We start from the raw sequence: 17,271 nt of genomic DNA, 5'->3' as shown, positions 1-17,271 counted from the left end.
CACAATTGCCTGTAACTCTAATTCCGTGGGAATCAAGCCTTTCTTCTGGCCTCTGCAGACACTGCATACACATGGTGTGTGCTCACACAGACCAGACATATACACATGAAGGAAAACAAAGAGACCAAGTCTTTAACAAGCTACTGTCAAAAGCATCACCTTGATTCATATGTGCATCAATAAACAAGAGTTTAACGGAACTGAAGACGGTCATAGGTTAAATGAAGAAGATCATTTAAAAGTGGCAGGCTTAGGTTTTCTTTGCTTCCTATCCCTTATACCTATCGGTGGTGGTTTAAATAAGAACGTCTTCTATAGGTCCACAGGTTTGAATACTTGTTCACCAGGGATTCACTGTATTTGCAAAGATTAGGAAGTGTGCCCTTGTTGGAGGATATTTCTTACTGGGGCTGGACTTTGAGGTTTATATAGCCCAAGCCAGGCCAAGTGGCTTTCTGTCTCTTCCTGCTGCCTGTGAATTCTGATGTAAAAAGGATTTCCTACTCTCGGGCACCCTGTCTGCCTGCATGTTGCCATGCTTGCCACCATGATGAGAATGGAGCTAGAAGTCTAAACCTGTAAGCAAGCCTTGAATAAATCCTTGCTTTTGTATATGTTACCATGGTCATGTTGTCTCTCCACAAAAGTAGACTACTGAATACTTTGAAATTCTAATTTTAAGGTTAGATATTCCAAATTGCTTCAAACATCTAAAGTATTTTAGTAAAATTTAATAAAACATAAAATATAAAGAAATAAAAAGCTAAAAGAAGATGTCTTTTCAGAAATACTTGAAGGAATTAATGTTTTGATTGAAAGAGGCTATTAAGTGTCAACCAGTTCAAAGGTGGAAGAAATCCCACAGCAATACATAATTCAGAGTCTGTGCTTTAGATAAAAGCCATTAAATCTTTCTTTAAAATACATTTGACTGAAAGATAACTGAAAATTCTGAACGACAATTGAATCATAATAATAGTCAAAGTTCTGAGTGATAATATTTTTACATCTAATATTCTCTACTCAAGTAAGTCAGCTAAGGAGAGTTGCTAAAGAACAAAAGGAATCCAGGGTCTAAGCTTTGCTAACCAGCACCATGCTTCCCTCTTCTTACATAGCAGACATTTTTGGGAGCTGGTATGATCATTGCACCTTGCATTTCGGTTTGTTCCCATACTGGGGGCGTAGGTATGCCTTGCTGTCCTTTGCAGTCCCTCTCGTAGTATGTAAAGCAAGACAGTCTCGTGAAGATCTTTCCTATTGGTTAATGCCAACTTTCCTCTTTCTTGTGAAACACAGAATTTCTATTCCATTCACTACTTAAAGTTTCAAAACATTGTCACATGTTGACCTCATCAGTTTCTTCTGCAGTCTAGCCTCTATAGTTCAGTGTTATTCAGTGGGAGTAGCAGGTTAATCTCGTTTGTGCTGTCTGTGTATGAAATGAACTGTTCAAAACACACTTGAATGGATTTTCGTTTAACTGAAACATGTATGAGGGTGGCAAGACCTATCAACCCTATAGAGTGAGCCACCAAACTGCTATTCAGTGGGCTGGTTTCCCACTGAAAAGTTGTAGATGTTTATGCTCTCATTCCCGTTTAAAGGGATCTATGTTATTTATTTCTTCTTTTCAAATTCAGTCTTTAATCTCAAAATGATTCTTGCCTTCCTTAGTGATTTTCCCAAGTCTGTTCATGAAAATAATAGGGCTGGTGTGTGTACATTAATAGATTCTCTGCGTCCTTTGATTTATGTTTCTGCACAAAATAGAAATTTTCTTTGATTCTTACATCACCTAGCAAAAACTTCACGCATGTTTACCGGATACAACTGTGTTTCTTAGCTGCCCATAGCTGTCAGGAAGTTGTGAATTGAGTATTGAAACTGAATTTAGCTCTCCCAGGGCTTTTGATTAGAGGCTGGCAAGGGAACCTGGCGCTACCAAAGGGTGTTAAGTAAGCTAGTTGTACACCTTGTAACACTACCAAATTAAATCTAAGGACACAAGGAAAAGATAATTTCAAACACATAAACACATCAGGAAAAATTTAGGATCCTCAAAAAAAAATCCACTATTAGACGAAGAAGTTACTTAAAATGTGTTTGTACACAATTTCACAAAAATGGTAAAAATCATGAAATTATGAGATTAAAGAAAGAAGGAATAAAAGCTCTAAGTGAGAGAAAAATATTTGTTATTGTTTGGATGCAAAATGACCTTAATAAGGCCATGTATGTGTTATAGCCCTAGGTTCCTAAATAGTGCTGCCGTTCCAGGGCATTATCCAATATTTAAGGAAAAGGCACAGCTGGATGGAACTTAGAATATTGGGTCGTGAGAGGTTTATTGCCTGCCATCAGTTCGTTCTCTTTCTTTCATTTATGTTCCAGTAAGGTAAGAACAGGTAAGAAGGGCCTGCATCTCATTCTAATAAGCAAAGAGCTGACTGTGGGCATGCCTTGATAACCTTCATAGGCTGTAATTCCTCTGAACTAAAATTAAGAGAAACTCTTCTTTAACTTGCATCTTGTCAGATATTGGTCACAATACTGAAATAAATTAACAATGCATTAGTAATTGTTAAGAGTACTAAGAATTAATGGATCTTTATGAAGAATATCTGCTAAGGTGTATTCCATTATATTTCAAGGAAACCTATGATGTTATGCCGAACTGACTCTCATAGTATAAGTCAGATGAAAAAGAAATCTAAATGTGTCACTGTAAAAAAGCTATTTTAAAAAGCAACTTAGCAATGTGAAAAATATAGTATAATTTTAAGAAATTCTGAAATATATTTATATATTTTATTTTGTTTGCCTTTTGAGTTCAATAATATTATTTTAACTTGAGATTAAAAGGTAGATAAGCACAATACTGTGTATATTTTGTACTCCTTCTTACTGGATTCCACCAGACATAATTATAATTTAATAATTAAATTATATAAATTTGAAAATTATGAACAAAGAGATTACTTCACTTAAATTAGAAAAACAGTTGGAAGAATGAGTATATTTCAGTGCATACTGTTAATAATTAAATAATCATTGATACATGTATGGATGTGTACATATGTACATATATATATACATGTGTACATATATATATATATATATATATATATATGCTGTGTATATATGTATATATATGCCAAGATTAAAGCTTAAACTATTGAATACAAACAAAAATTAGATGTTTAATAAAATCAGAATTAAGTATGAGGGATTCCCTAGGCACAAAGTAGGGGATGCAGTGATGAGTCATAAATTAAGAATACTTGTTACACAATCATGAAGACCAGAATTCAGATACGAGTAACCATGTAACAAGCTGGGTGTCACACAAACACCCAATGTGCAGTTACATGAGATCCAACGTAATGTCCTCCTCTTTTGGTCTTCGCATCAATTCACATATACACATGTGCACTTGCCTCAGACACAGATACACAGGCATGCACAAAAGCAAGTAAAAACAAATCATTAAAAAAGATGAATATGTTCTTAGTACTTAATATTTTATGGAAAAATATAATATCATTTATCACCCAGCTTTTGGCATCATTGATCTAAAAATAAGCTAAACATTTTCCCTGATAATTTATTATTTTTTTAGTCTTATAACTTAGACTGCTTAGTTTATTAACTCTAAGATACAAGAAAAATGTAATTATTTTATAATAAAAATGCTGAAAGTTGAGCAACAATTCATTTTATTTCTATAAGTTAGAACTTTATTTTTGTATCTTGAAAGAAGTGTCAGGTATTTGTATGCGAGAAAGAGATTATTAAAGACCACAATAGAGAACTTAAAATAAGTGACCTAAGTTGTTTTAGGTTTTTTTTTTTTTTACATTTTCATATGCAAATTCTGAATCAGTGTGCCTATCAATGTTTTAATGTCAGTACTTATTTTTCAAAATATTTTTTATTGAACCAGAATGGTAATTAAACTTAATTTTTCAAATACTCCTTGGTAGCAATTCCTTCTAAAATCTAGCTTGTTCTATAGGCTCATGAAAGGCTCCTTTTATAGAATGAGAATCTGCCTAAGGAGGTATTTACAGAAGAGGCAGAACTTGTACTCCTTTCTCTGGTGGTTCTCAAACAGTTTGTAGATGAAATTGTTAACATAACACTAGCCTTATCCTTCCACAAATCGTACGGCTCTTACTCACGCACAAGCTATGCTGTATTTGTAATACTTAAGTGCTGTCATCTAGATGGAACTGCAGTATGCTATCAATCACAGATGCATCTGGATTTCAAAAAGTGTTAAACTGTGAGAAACAAACATGTAACTTTTACGGATGAGATTTCATATTTGACCTATTGCAGAGCTTTTCTGCTGCTGAGTGGCATGGTCATCACTGACTGCCCAGACAGCTAATGTTCACTAAATGCATTGTTTCTGACCCTTCCTGTCAACAAATAAATCAGCTGCAATGACTTTTCAATGAATATTAACTTGTTTTTACTCTGTCTCACAGAACGCATATAGTACAAATTATAATTTCCTGGTGCCCTTTATAGCCCTGATCATAAGCAAAGGAGAACATAAACAATGTGGTTATAGATGTATAAAAAGGTAGTGAATGGTGTTAGAAATTGGATAAAATTAATCCTCAGGCCTCAGGATAAAGGGTAGGCACAACTGTTGCAGAACAAATTATGTTCTGGGCTATACACCACAATATTGTAAGGCTTATAAGTATCTACTTAGTATAAAGCAAAAAACAAAAAAGATTTTAACCATTTTCACAAAGGCTAATGCCTTAGATGATTTCTGTTTAATCGAACTAAAAATATAAACAGCATGTATGTTTTTGTCTAATGAGAAGTAAAAAATAACTGATTTTGATAATATATCTAAAACTCAATATTAAGAATGTTTTAACAAAGAGTGAGCATTCTAAGTTATAAGACTAAAGTAAGCAGTCTAAGTTATAAGATTAAAGAAAATAATAAATTACCAGGGAAAATGTTTACCTTATTTTTAGATCAATTATGCTAAAAGCTGGGTGATAAATGATGAAATAGTTTTTGTATTTTGAGACTACATCTTCAAAATCAAGTATATCCTAATTATAATAGCGTAACTCAATTTATACTGGACTCATTTGACAAATATGGTTGGCAATTACCACGCTTATTAGGGTAAATCCTGGCTAAGTTATTTCCAAGGTGTTTTTGAGTGGTTTGGAGAAACTCTTTCTCTTTCAGTTTTGAAATAACAAAAAATTGAAAGCATATTGGAGAACAGAGAAATAGAAGGAACCAGAGCGTCCTGTAACCCTACAAGAATCCCATCAAGGCTGTCAAATCTGGACGCAGGGGTCCTATATAAACTACTGTACCAACCAAAGACAATGCCTACAGTAAACCTAGACCCCTTAATCAGATCTATCAAATGCACAGCACATTCTCCACAGTTGTGTGGAGAGTGGGGACTGACTCTGACATGAACTCTGGTGCCCCGTATTTGACCACTTCCCCTTGGTGGGGAGGAATGATGACCATCAGAGGAAGGGTAAGCAGGATACCGAGATGAGACCTGATAACGGTGACCATATGGTGGGAGAGGAGGTCCACTTCTGTCACAAGCCTAGGGAAGGGGAATAAGGTGAAAGAGGGAGGAAAGGGAGGGGAGAAAGGGAAGATACAAGTCAGGGGCTGACAATTAAGATGTAATCTGAAAAAAAATTATTTTTTAAAAAGACAGAAAGAATATTGCCCTGGTATCAGGTTTGCTAACTTTTCAAACACCAGGGTCCACAACAGATGCTATATTCCTAAATGAATACTTAGACTCAAATGTGAGAAAATACGCAATCTTCTGGTTTCCAAGATAAAAGAAAATTATAAGATTCATTCACAATTACACTGGAAGGAAAGGCCTCTACTCTAGCAGGAATGTGCTATTTGCATTGAACAGTGCCTTTTCTCCCCAGGCTGTATGTTCAAGTATGAATGTGAATGATCTCTCTCTCTCTCTCTCTCTCCCCCCCTCTCTCTCTCCCTCTCCCTCTCTCTCATCTGTCTCTGTCTGTCTTATGTATGTATGTATGTATGTATGTATATGTGTGTTGTGCTTGCCTTTTTCTCTACTATTTTCTCTCTTAAACTCTCTTTCCATGATCATCCACAATTTTTACATAATACTTGCTTACTTTCTTATATTATTTTATACCTTTTCTTTGACTTCCCTCTTTGCTGTACCTAAGATTGTTCCATTTCTTCTGTCCATCTTCATCCCTTATGATAAGAAGTGATGCTTTTCCCCCTGACAGGAATGAGTCCAGGCACACGCTCATACAGCAACTGCACACTTGTTTTCTGCTGCCTTCCCCTCTATGTATGCAGAGCACCAGCTACTTGCCATGGTTTTCATGGGTTTAATACTTGATTATAATTTATACTACGCATAATTTCATAAATTTCATTTGACTGTCTTTCACTAGAGTGCCTTTGACATTCTGAGAAATGCTCATCAAGCTTTTTTCTGTGGGGCGTGACACTCACAAATCTTTATTATGGCTGTATGCTTGGAATGAAAGATGAAAGTGTTGTTGTCTAAAGAATTTTGATATTGTAGTTAGTGATAGATCATGGGTTCTATATATTAGCATTTTTGAGATATATAAAAACAACCCAAACAATAAATGTATACTGTTAATTCATAAATCTGTTACTTATAAAAGTAAAATAGAATATAATATTTTGTTAGAAAATACTGATAAAGAACACATGGTAAGGAAGAAACATTGTCAAAAGGCCTTCATATTTTTTCCTGTGGAAGATATTTAAGAATATATTCTAAAAGAAAAAAAAGGTTAACAGGTCTTAAGAGAAAAAAATTATTATTCCATAACATATCACACATAAAATTCTATATGCTAAATTTAATGAATTTTAAAATGTTTCATAAGTTTTACATTTATAATATATAATAAAACTCTTTAGGATTGTTTCATCAAGAAAAACAATACCAAGTTATATATAATCCTTCTCTGCCCCTTTCATCACACCTCCCCTCTCCTAGGGAGAAGACTGTCCACGTGAGGAGTAGTTATATAACATCAGGAGTCATTTCATCGCTGGAGAAATAACAGACAACTGAAGGAAAGGCATTTCCATCGTGGACAAATTTGCATCAAAGGCTCATATTGGTCTGCAACAACCTTAGAGGTAAGTGTATGTTTTTCTTGTAAATCAGTGATGCTCTAGAAATTTTCTGAAAAACTCAGTTCACATCTTAACCAGCATAATTGGACCGGATTTACTATGTAACTCTCTATCAGTTATCTGGTAACACACTTTCTTACATGTCCTCTGGCTTATGTTTAGGTATTAGCAGGAGTACCTGCTGGAGAAAAGAGAAAGGACAAGGGTGAATTGGATTTTCTCAAGAACCCTTTCCAAGAACTTAATCTCTTGACCGTAAGACTGCACACTGTTCTCGCAGTGAACCTGAGTTCAACCCCCTACACCTGTTAAGGAAATCACCACTGCTTGTCAGTCACTCCAGGTCCAGGGTTTCTGACATCCTTTACTACCCCAGGAGGACATCAAACTACACTCCCACACTCTCACACACTTAAAATAAAACTAAAATGTCTTGGAAAAAATGCTTCATTTCTGATGTCCTTTAGCAGCTTATAAACCAAAGTGTGTATATATAACATGCACACACTGACATATGACAAAACAGGGGTAGAGAAAGCAATTCTTCACAAGTAGTATGTTGCTTATTCAAGATTTGTAGATGGCAGTACTTGGAGGCCTGAAATTTTACATTGAATATCCCTTGTTGGAAAATATGCCTTAACATAATTTATCCCAGTGGATTGAGATAATAACTGAGAGAAGTCTTAGTCTGCAGAAGTGTCTGTGTCTGAGCGAAATAATATAGTATGTTCCATTAAAACATAAAGGCTCTGGATTTTTACACCACTAAGCAGTACTAGAAATACAGTTAAATCAATGTTCCACCTCACAGACTTTTCTCACTAGTCTCTGAAATATTGTGGGAGTGGGAAGAGAATCTCATTATACTTAAAACTGTTTCCAGTTTTTACCCTAGACAAACTGTGTGCATAGAGTCAAATGGTACTCAGTTTGAAATAAGTTGACGCTGCATATATTAAGCTAAAGGAAAGGCACTGTGTGTATACCCAATCTGATTTAGCATGCAATATTTATCTGTGGGAGAGAGAAACACAATTCAATTCAGATTGATTCATGCCCCCAATTTCTGTGCGCAGAATCCCACAGGAGGTCATCTGCTATCATTTTATTCCTATTTGGTATGCTTGACAATATCAGGTAGTAATAGTATAAAACCCATGATCACGACCAACAGGCGAACCCGCTCCTTCCCGTGTAACTAGCGTGCCGAGCTGAAGGCTATGCTTTCTCTCACATTTGACTTTGTGGCTGTGAAATTACTGTAATTGCTTCTTTTTCTTTTAAAGCTTTTATATTTTCACTACCTAGGAAGCCATTTCACACTGCGTTTGTTTCTCTCTCAGAATGAGCATCATTTAGTGTGCGGGGCTTATGTTAGTTGTGTTCATTTATCCAGTTTTACTTGTTGCCTTTGACGCAGCCCAGAGCTAATGCAGGGCTTTTTTGTTTTTCATTTCTTGTTTCTCTAGACCTTTTCTTCGATTGACCAAATATAATTTCCATATCTTCCCTCATACAATTTACTAAATGTCACTTAGAAATCATATTCGCTTGAGAATATCCTACAATACGAGCAGCAACATGAGATAAGTTCTATATATGACTATACTTAACTAGAGTATTTCCTGAGGTATTATTCCCTTATAAAATTCTCTGAATCTTCTCCTGTGATACACTGTCATTATTTTTGCTCACATATATTAGTCATACGATACTGTTCATTATTATGACATTTCCACATATGTATCTCATATATTCTAATCGTATTTATCCCTCCCAAGGACTGCTTTCCTTCTCCAAAAAATTTTCTTTCTCTTTTTTTCTTTCTTTCTTTCTTTCTTTCTTTCTTTCTTTCTTTCTTTTTCTTTCTTTTTTTTCGGTATTAGTGACTCATTGACTCATCTATACAATAGGACTGCTTGTAGTAGCGTTGGTGTGAGATCATTTACAGTGGTAAGGGTATCTTACCAGTGCTTACCCTGGTCTAGAAATTCATCTCAATCCCTCAGTAACCATTAGCTGCTTATGGATCTTAAGGCAATTTTGATCTCCCAATCTCCCTAGCTATCATTTTTAACAGTTATTCTCTGTCATTAAACATTTTATATCTGTGTTTTAATAATTTTAATTTTCATGAACATAAAGTATGTCTTGCAAAGGCTTAATTGTTATAAATGTAGCCAATAGTTCTAGGTGGAAAAGGGATTTTTAACATCATAATCTTGAAAACTTACAGCTATTCTAGTAACACGGTGTTACACAAGGAAGTGTGAATTCCTCACGCAGTGCGCCATCTCTCTAGCCCTCATTCTCTTCTTGATCTTTAAGTTCCCACACACTCACAGAAATATGGACAACATATTTAACCGTATTTCTCTTCATTTATCTTACGTCACTTTTTTTGGCTTGCACAGAGTCGATGAAAACAAAACAGTTGTTACTTTCCTAGTATCAGCCATCGCCATAAATTGGGTTTATGCTTAGAAAATTATCCACTGCAAAGAAAATTTAAGTAAAGATGTATAAATGCATAGGTATACTGTGAGACACTCTACAGCATCTAAGGTGCGATTTTATTTTTATTCTTTTTCTTTTTTCATTTTAGGTGGAGTTTACAAGATCAGGGGACAATCACAAAAGAATGAGAGGATGAGTGGGAGCAGGGTGCGTGATGTGAAACTCACAAAGAATCAATAAAAAGTTTCAAAAATTAAAGTAAGCAACAAATATAGCAGCAGAAGTTAACAAGTGAAATAATCAACAACTCCCAAGTTGGGCATATAAATCCTAAGCAAATGAAGTGATAGATATTAAAATAACATTTGTAATAAATTCCAGATATATTGTAGTTATAAATATTCCAATACCACTTTTCGAACCCCCTTTACCTTCTTTTATTTGAAATTGTGTGTTAAATGAATAATTTCCTAGACATACACAATATTGAAATGAATGTAAATACATTTGCATTGTGAATATTTGTTTAGATATCAATTTAGGCATTCTAATGAACATAGGTAAAATTACAAGTTCAAACAAAAATTGTTTTTAAAATAGATATTGGAAAAATTTTATTTTGTATGTTTTAAATCAGGATATAGCCACTCTCCTGTCCTTAATTTGATTGCTAATGTGAAAAACCGAGTAACATTATTAATTTTTCTCCTGAAATATGTGATAAATATTAAATATTTCCTTTTGATGCCTCAGAGTGCTTTGGCTTAAAATGTCTAGGATAAAAAATTGGCTTAACAGTCTTTTATAGAGTAATTACTGGAATTGCATAAAGATATACCAAATATAGGCTCTGTAACATTTAAATTTTTTCTTTCTTTTTTTTTTTTTTTGAGTCTTTTTTGTTAAAAAAAAAAAAGTCCTCCTTGCAATAGTAATAGTATTTTCTTCAAGCTATTTCTGTTGTTCTGGCCTTTGTCAATATGAGAAGATTTCAGGAACACAAATTGCAGTCTGGTTAGTTTAGCCAAATCAACTTGAAAAGTTCTACTCAAAAAATCTCACTTCTCTGGCTCTCAAGCAGATTTAAATGCAGAAAATCTGGTACTTAATGTTCTCCTGGTAAGGTTGCTTAGCTACCACTCCACCCTGCAGATCATACTGTGGTTTAGGTGTGAAGTTAACTGTTGCAAGACTTTTTCAGAACACAAGTCAACATTCAAAGAGATGAAATAAAACACACCTGCAAAAGCCATTTGGCAGCTTTGGTCAGGTTACATGCAGTTAACTGCTTTAAGATACTGGCTTTCTTCCCTTCTTTACATGATGGTGTCTAAAACAATATTTATGCATACGTTTTGATCCAGTGACTGATTTACATATTTTTTGTTTGTTTAATTATAAAATTAATCTTCCCTGGCAAAAATCAGTGAAAGCAAAAAGAATTGGTTTCATTTAAAATAGCCTATATTAACTGACTTAAAGATATAAATACGTTAAGGAAATTTTACAGCAGAATTGTTTGTGTTTAAAGAGCAGTGGTTTGGAAACACAGCACAAATGTGCTGTCTCTGCACGTGTATTTTCTGTTACAGCATGTAGTCTTTGTCTTGTTATATCTTGGGCTTCACCAATATTACTAACAAAAGTTCTGATCAGAAAAGACAACATCTCATCGAAAGTCCACCTATAGCTCTAAATAATATTCTGCATTATTATTCTTCTTTTGTGCATTGTCTATGATTTTTCAACTCACCACAAAAATTACCATCAGTCTTTTTCAAAAACTAAATGAGCCGTATCCTCATCTGCTTTCCACATGCCGGTAAAATAACGAGCCAGATACAGTATAGTATCAGTTCTGCCGGTCTTAAAATATGTTTTTATATTAATATACATTCTTATTAAGTGTTCAAATTATTTGCATTACTTGAAAGACAAACTATTTGAAAATTTATATAATCTCTGTATTCTAGTCCTTCTATATATAAAACTAATAAGATCTTTATTCAAATTATTGATTTAAGCCATTATGCTTACTGATGTGTTCAAATTTGCCTGATGTCATGAAGAGAGCTTTGATTCATATCCCTTTATCCAGTAAGAGGAGTGGTATAACTGACACCTATTGAGAAGCATTAGTAACATTCTTGTAAGGAGTTATATTATTTCTAGACTTTTATTTTATATAGTTATGTAGATTCTGAAGCTTTTTTTTTTTTTGCTTTCCTCTGGAGGGGCTGTCTTCATGGGTCACAGGAGAAGGAGATGCCCTCAGTCCTGATGTGACTTGATAAGGTGGAGTGGGTGAGTGGGTGGTCCCCCTTCTCTGGGGAATAGGGAGAGGGCATAGGGGAAACAGATGGGGGAGGATGAGACAGGGGAAAGAGAGAAGGGACAAGGACGAGGATATAAAGTGAATAATTAATACCAAAAAAAAAGTAAAGGTAAAATTAATAAATAAATCCAAGTTTTAAAACATGGTTTTGTTTGTTTAGTTATTTTGTTAGTGAATACTGCCCATTCCCAGGGAAAATATTTTCTCAGGTTGGCATGAATCTGAGCATAATAACTGAAACTAGCCCAAAGTCTTGATGATATTACTTTGCCACTTTAAAAATGAAGTGAAAATTATCACCGGTGGCACATCACAATATTCAGAACAGTCAAGCGGTCTCTAAGGAAAGAATAAGGCTGAATAACACTGATATGCTGAAAAGTAGACATGAGTGATGGGTGTAGAAACCAAGCGTTCTGATCCTGGAATTCAAATAGAGCTGTTTTAAATACTCCCTTTAGTGCTCCTGAACATAAAAACAAAACAAAACAAAACAAACAAAAAAAAAAACAAAAAACCCAAAGCATCTTAGGTATTCGTGGTGTGAAGAATACATTTTGAAATCATGAATGTGTTTTTCATAAAAAATTATTTCTTTGAGAATGATCAGTTCAATGAAGGAGGCAGAAAGGTGATCACAGGATTTCGAAGTGCTGAGGGGTTCTCTGTAAATCCTCCTGTTGACCTCCGGTACTCGTGTTCTGCTGCGTGCGCTCAAGGCAGCTCTTTCTGTAGCTGCCTGAAAGGAAGCATTGATTGTCTCCCAACCATTCAGTAAGGCACAACCTGGCAGATTAACAAGGATGTTGATGGCTGCAGAGGGAGTTGAACAGAACGCTTCAGAGCCGCCTAAAACTCAGAAGTAAAGTTACCGCTGGCATTAAAGACACCTGTGGAAAAAGAGAATAATATATTGGTGAAAGCAAAAGTAGGTAGGAAAACAAAGCTTCCAATGAGAAGAGATAAAGAAAAGAAAATGACTGTTTCTTGAATAAACAACTAACATTTGGGTAAAGGGGGAGGTGGAAAGAACAAAAATGTGATGGCAGATGGTGCTGCCTAATAAAAGTGCAAGACTACATTACAGAACCACACTTAGCATTCAACAAAGGGTTATAAGGGTCTACAGCACAGACTGGAATACCTTTCAAACTCTAGAAAGTGAAATATTGTGGGGAATAATTATTTCACTGGATCAGATAATTAAGCAATTAAGACAATTAAAATTTGAGATATATCAGAACTATAAAGTGTGTCTGCCAAAATTTAACTTTCCATCCTATGATTTGGCTATTAAAATATTATCATTGCTTTCAAAATTAACAATTTTTGTGTGCTGATTGAATCTGTGGCATTCTCTTACTAGGGAAAAGGGATCTTCGTTGTTTAAATAAGTTATGGTGTAATGTCAAAGAAAAATAACAGATTTATATAGGGCACATACAATGAAAATGAAGAGAGAACAATGCAAATAAAATCACATGAGTTAATAGCAGTTAGTTTAGTAATACAAATTCTTCTGGAGAAATATATTCTAATCTTTTCTTAAAAACATTTATAGAAATCAAGCATTCATATACTGTGGTACACAATTTGGTAATTTTAAATGTCTCAATGATTGTATTAACTACAGCAATCTAAGGCTAAATGATTTCTAGAAATAAGAAAATAAAAATTGAATGTAAGATTGGTTATAAAATTTCTAAAAGTTAGGAATTATTTTACATATTTAGATTCTATGTAATTTAGAATCATTAAGGATTTTCCAATACTGTGTTTTTTGGACCATAAGACACACTTATTACGGTGTGCCTTATGTTCTGATTGCTGTCCATCGGGCAGCAACAAAGAGGTCACTTACTGCTCTCTTCAGTGTTCCAGTCTTGGAACGCCGAGCAGGGTGTGTCTGCAGGAACAGAAAGAAGGATGGGCCTTATCGTCGAAATCCCTTCTCAACCAGAGCTTGGTCTCTGCGCCCCTGCAGATCTAATGGGAGATCAATGGTGAATATGGGCTGGCAGACAAATCCTTAGTAGAATATGTGGCATTAAATGGAAGGTTGACTATGGACTCAAGCAAAGAAAATTCATAACAGAATTTCTAAGGAGAACACAGAAACTAGATTGAGTTGAGACAAGATCTGTTTAAAGAATTGTGTCTTCAACTTCATACACAATTCTGGCCAATATTTGAAAACTAGAGGTAGCTTGATCCAATAACTGAGGGTTTGTAGTTAACACTGAACTTGTAAATTGATTTTGATCCCTTTAGTGGTCATGTTTACTTAAAGACTATCCAGAAAAATAATGAAATAATTCTCTTATGAAGTAAGCATAAAATGTTGCAAACATCCAGAAATTATATTTAAACATTCGATATGCATATAAAACTTACAGAAATTCAGAGATTCCAAATATTCTTAATGTTATAATTTACAAAGAGATGAGATTTTCATGAATTTAAGTTATACTACTTTTGTCACTATTGAACACATACAGAATAAATTGAACAACTTTGTATTTTGTCAAATATCACTATATTATTAATTCATACAAGCCTATGGAACCTTGTGGTAAGTCCATATCTAAAGAGTATTCTCTGTTTTTCCAAACCAGCACAATTCTCTTTCTTATCACCAGATTGGTCTTACAGTTTGTTATGGTTTAACTACAAGCCAAACCCAGTATTTGGGCCTATAAGAAACAGAGCATCATTATATATATATGTGCAGAATCTTAGTCCTAGTTCAAGATGAAGGCCAATGATGTCCTTTGACGCTATTGTTTCTCTCTTTCTTAGTGCTTACATAATTGATTTTAACATCTGGCCATTGAAAGCATACAGATTTTGAGACCACAGGAAAGGGAGTATACATGACAATATGAATTTTAGTAACTATAGCTTCTACTGCTCATGATGCTCCTTGTTTAGTAAAACTGTAAAGAATTCTGTGATTGTGTAAAGAATTTAAAACTAATCTAGAGTTTCTGTTCAATTATCCTAGCTGATGTCATTATTGCTATCATCATGTTGGCTCCTTCTAAATAGAATATCATTGTAAAAAATGAAAAAAAATTTCATTTTTCTCTTTGATATTTTCCTATCACACTTTGGATATTATTGAATAAAGGTAAATAAAATTTGAATAAATGTCATTATTAGTAATTTAGTAGCATACATGAAACCAGTGTCACTATAGAGGATGAAAAATATTTTGGTTTCTAGGACCCTCTGGATTCTTCTATTTTGCCATTCTCCCATACCTCTCTCATCTAAGAAGAATATTATGATAGGCAGATTTGGGCCCAAGGTCCCACTCAAACTATGGCACCAGCCAAGGACAATACAGGCAGTAAACTTCAAATCCCTACCCAGATCTAGCCAATGGACAGGACATTCTCCACAATTGAGTAAAGAGTGGGGTCTGACTTTCTCGTATACTCTGGTGCCTCATATTTGAACACGTCCCCTGAATGGGGAGACCTGGTGGCTCTCAGAGAAAGGATAGCAGGCTACCAAGAAGAGATTTGATACCCTCTGAGCATATACAGGGGGAGGAAGTCCCCCTCAGTCACAGTCATAGGGGAGGGGAGTAAGGGGAAAATGGGAGGGAGGGAGGAATGGGAGGATACAAGGGATGGGATAACCATTGAGATGTAATATGAATAAATTAATAAAATAAAATTAAAAAATATTTTGGATATATGCCCAAGAGTTATAGAGCTAAATCTTGAGGTGGATCTTTGCCCAGCATCCCACAGAACCATCACCCTGAATTTCATAATTGTTGTTCAAGTGTGCACTCAAAACAGCAGTGGATGAGTGGTCTCTTACTCCATATACTTTGATTTGTTTTATTAATCTTGGCCATTCTGCTTTATGAAGGATACTTGTTCAAGGGAGTTTATATTTGCATTTCTCAGATGACTAAAGGTACTAAACATTTATTTAGGTGTTCTTCAGCCACCTCTGTTTCCTTTTTTGAAAAGAGTGTTTAGATTTTAATTAGGTTGTTTGTTTTTTGATGTTCAGATATGAGTTCTTTGTATAGTTTAGATATTACTACTTTATAAGACATGTAATAAATAAAAATACCATTTTGTAGCCAGCTGCCTTGGCTAACTATGATGTCCATTGGTTAGTGGAATGTTTTTAGTTTCATGAAGTTTCATTTATAAAGTGCTGTTCTTAATGGCTGTGATATTAGTATATATCATCATATTACATGCAAATAAAGATATTTTGACATTTTTGCTAACTATTTTTATTTCCTTTATATTCTTCCATTGTCTATTGCTCTAGCTAAGACTTCAACATTTGATAATAATTCACAAATAAAAGTCTTCCTCAACAGAGTCTCACTAAATATACAAACTACTCAAGGCTAGGGCCCATGATCAGCAGTAGGTGTTCAACACAAAGTGAATATAATGGCAGTTTCAGAAGTTCCTTGTCTCATGATTGTTTGGTAGGTGTCTTAGTAAGTGTTTATTGTTGTGAAGAGACACCATCATCATGTAAATCTTATAAATAAGCATTTAATTGGGTCTTGCTTACAATTTCAGAGGTTGGGTGCATTCACATCATGGAAAGGAGTATGTCATCACACATTAGACATGGTACTGGAGAAATAGCTGAGAGTTCTACCTCTGATCCCCAGGCAAAAGGAAATGATAAACACTAGGCCAGTCATGGGCTTCTGAAACCTAAAAACCCACCCCTAATGACATACTTCCTCCAAGAAGGCTACAAGTATTCCAATAAGACTTCATCTCCTAATCTTCTCAAATAGTGCTGCTCCTATGTATTCAAATATATAAGCCTGTAGGGGAATTCATATTTAAAACACCAAACCAAGGGTTGTAGTTTAACTATTCTGGCCTTTTGCTAATATATTTTGCCTTCTGATTTTCTGTTTTTATGAGAGTATTGTGTGTGTGTGATTGTGTGTCTCCATACCCATGTGTTTCATGAGCTTTTTCTTTGCCCCATTTTATTCTATTTGTCCAATTCTTTTGTGCTATTCTTGTTTATTTGTTGTTTGTTTTTATTTTACCTTAACCATGTCATATATTTAGGCAAACACTCGTATACAAACACAAATGGGACATCATGACGCTGAGAAGCTTCTGTAAGGCAGGAGACACTGTCAACAGAACAAAGCAACAGCCTACAGACAAGAAAAAGATCTTCATCAACCCTGCATCTGACAAAGGTCTAATTTCCAAAATATATAAAGAACTCAAGAAATTAAACACCACCAAACCAAATGCCTCAATTAAGAA

This window comes from Acomys minous (genome assembly GCF_964271855.1).
Source record: "Acomys minous genome assembly, chromosome: 18".
Classification (NCBI taxonomy): Eukaryota; Metazoa; Chordata; class Mammalia; order Rodentia; family Muridae; genus Acomys; species Acomys minous.
Note: the sequence above shows the minus strand (reverse complement) of the source record.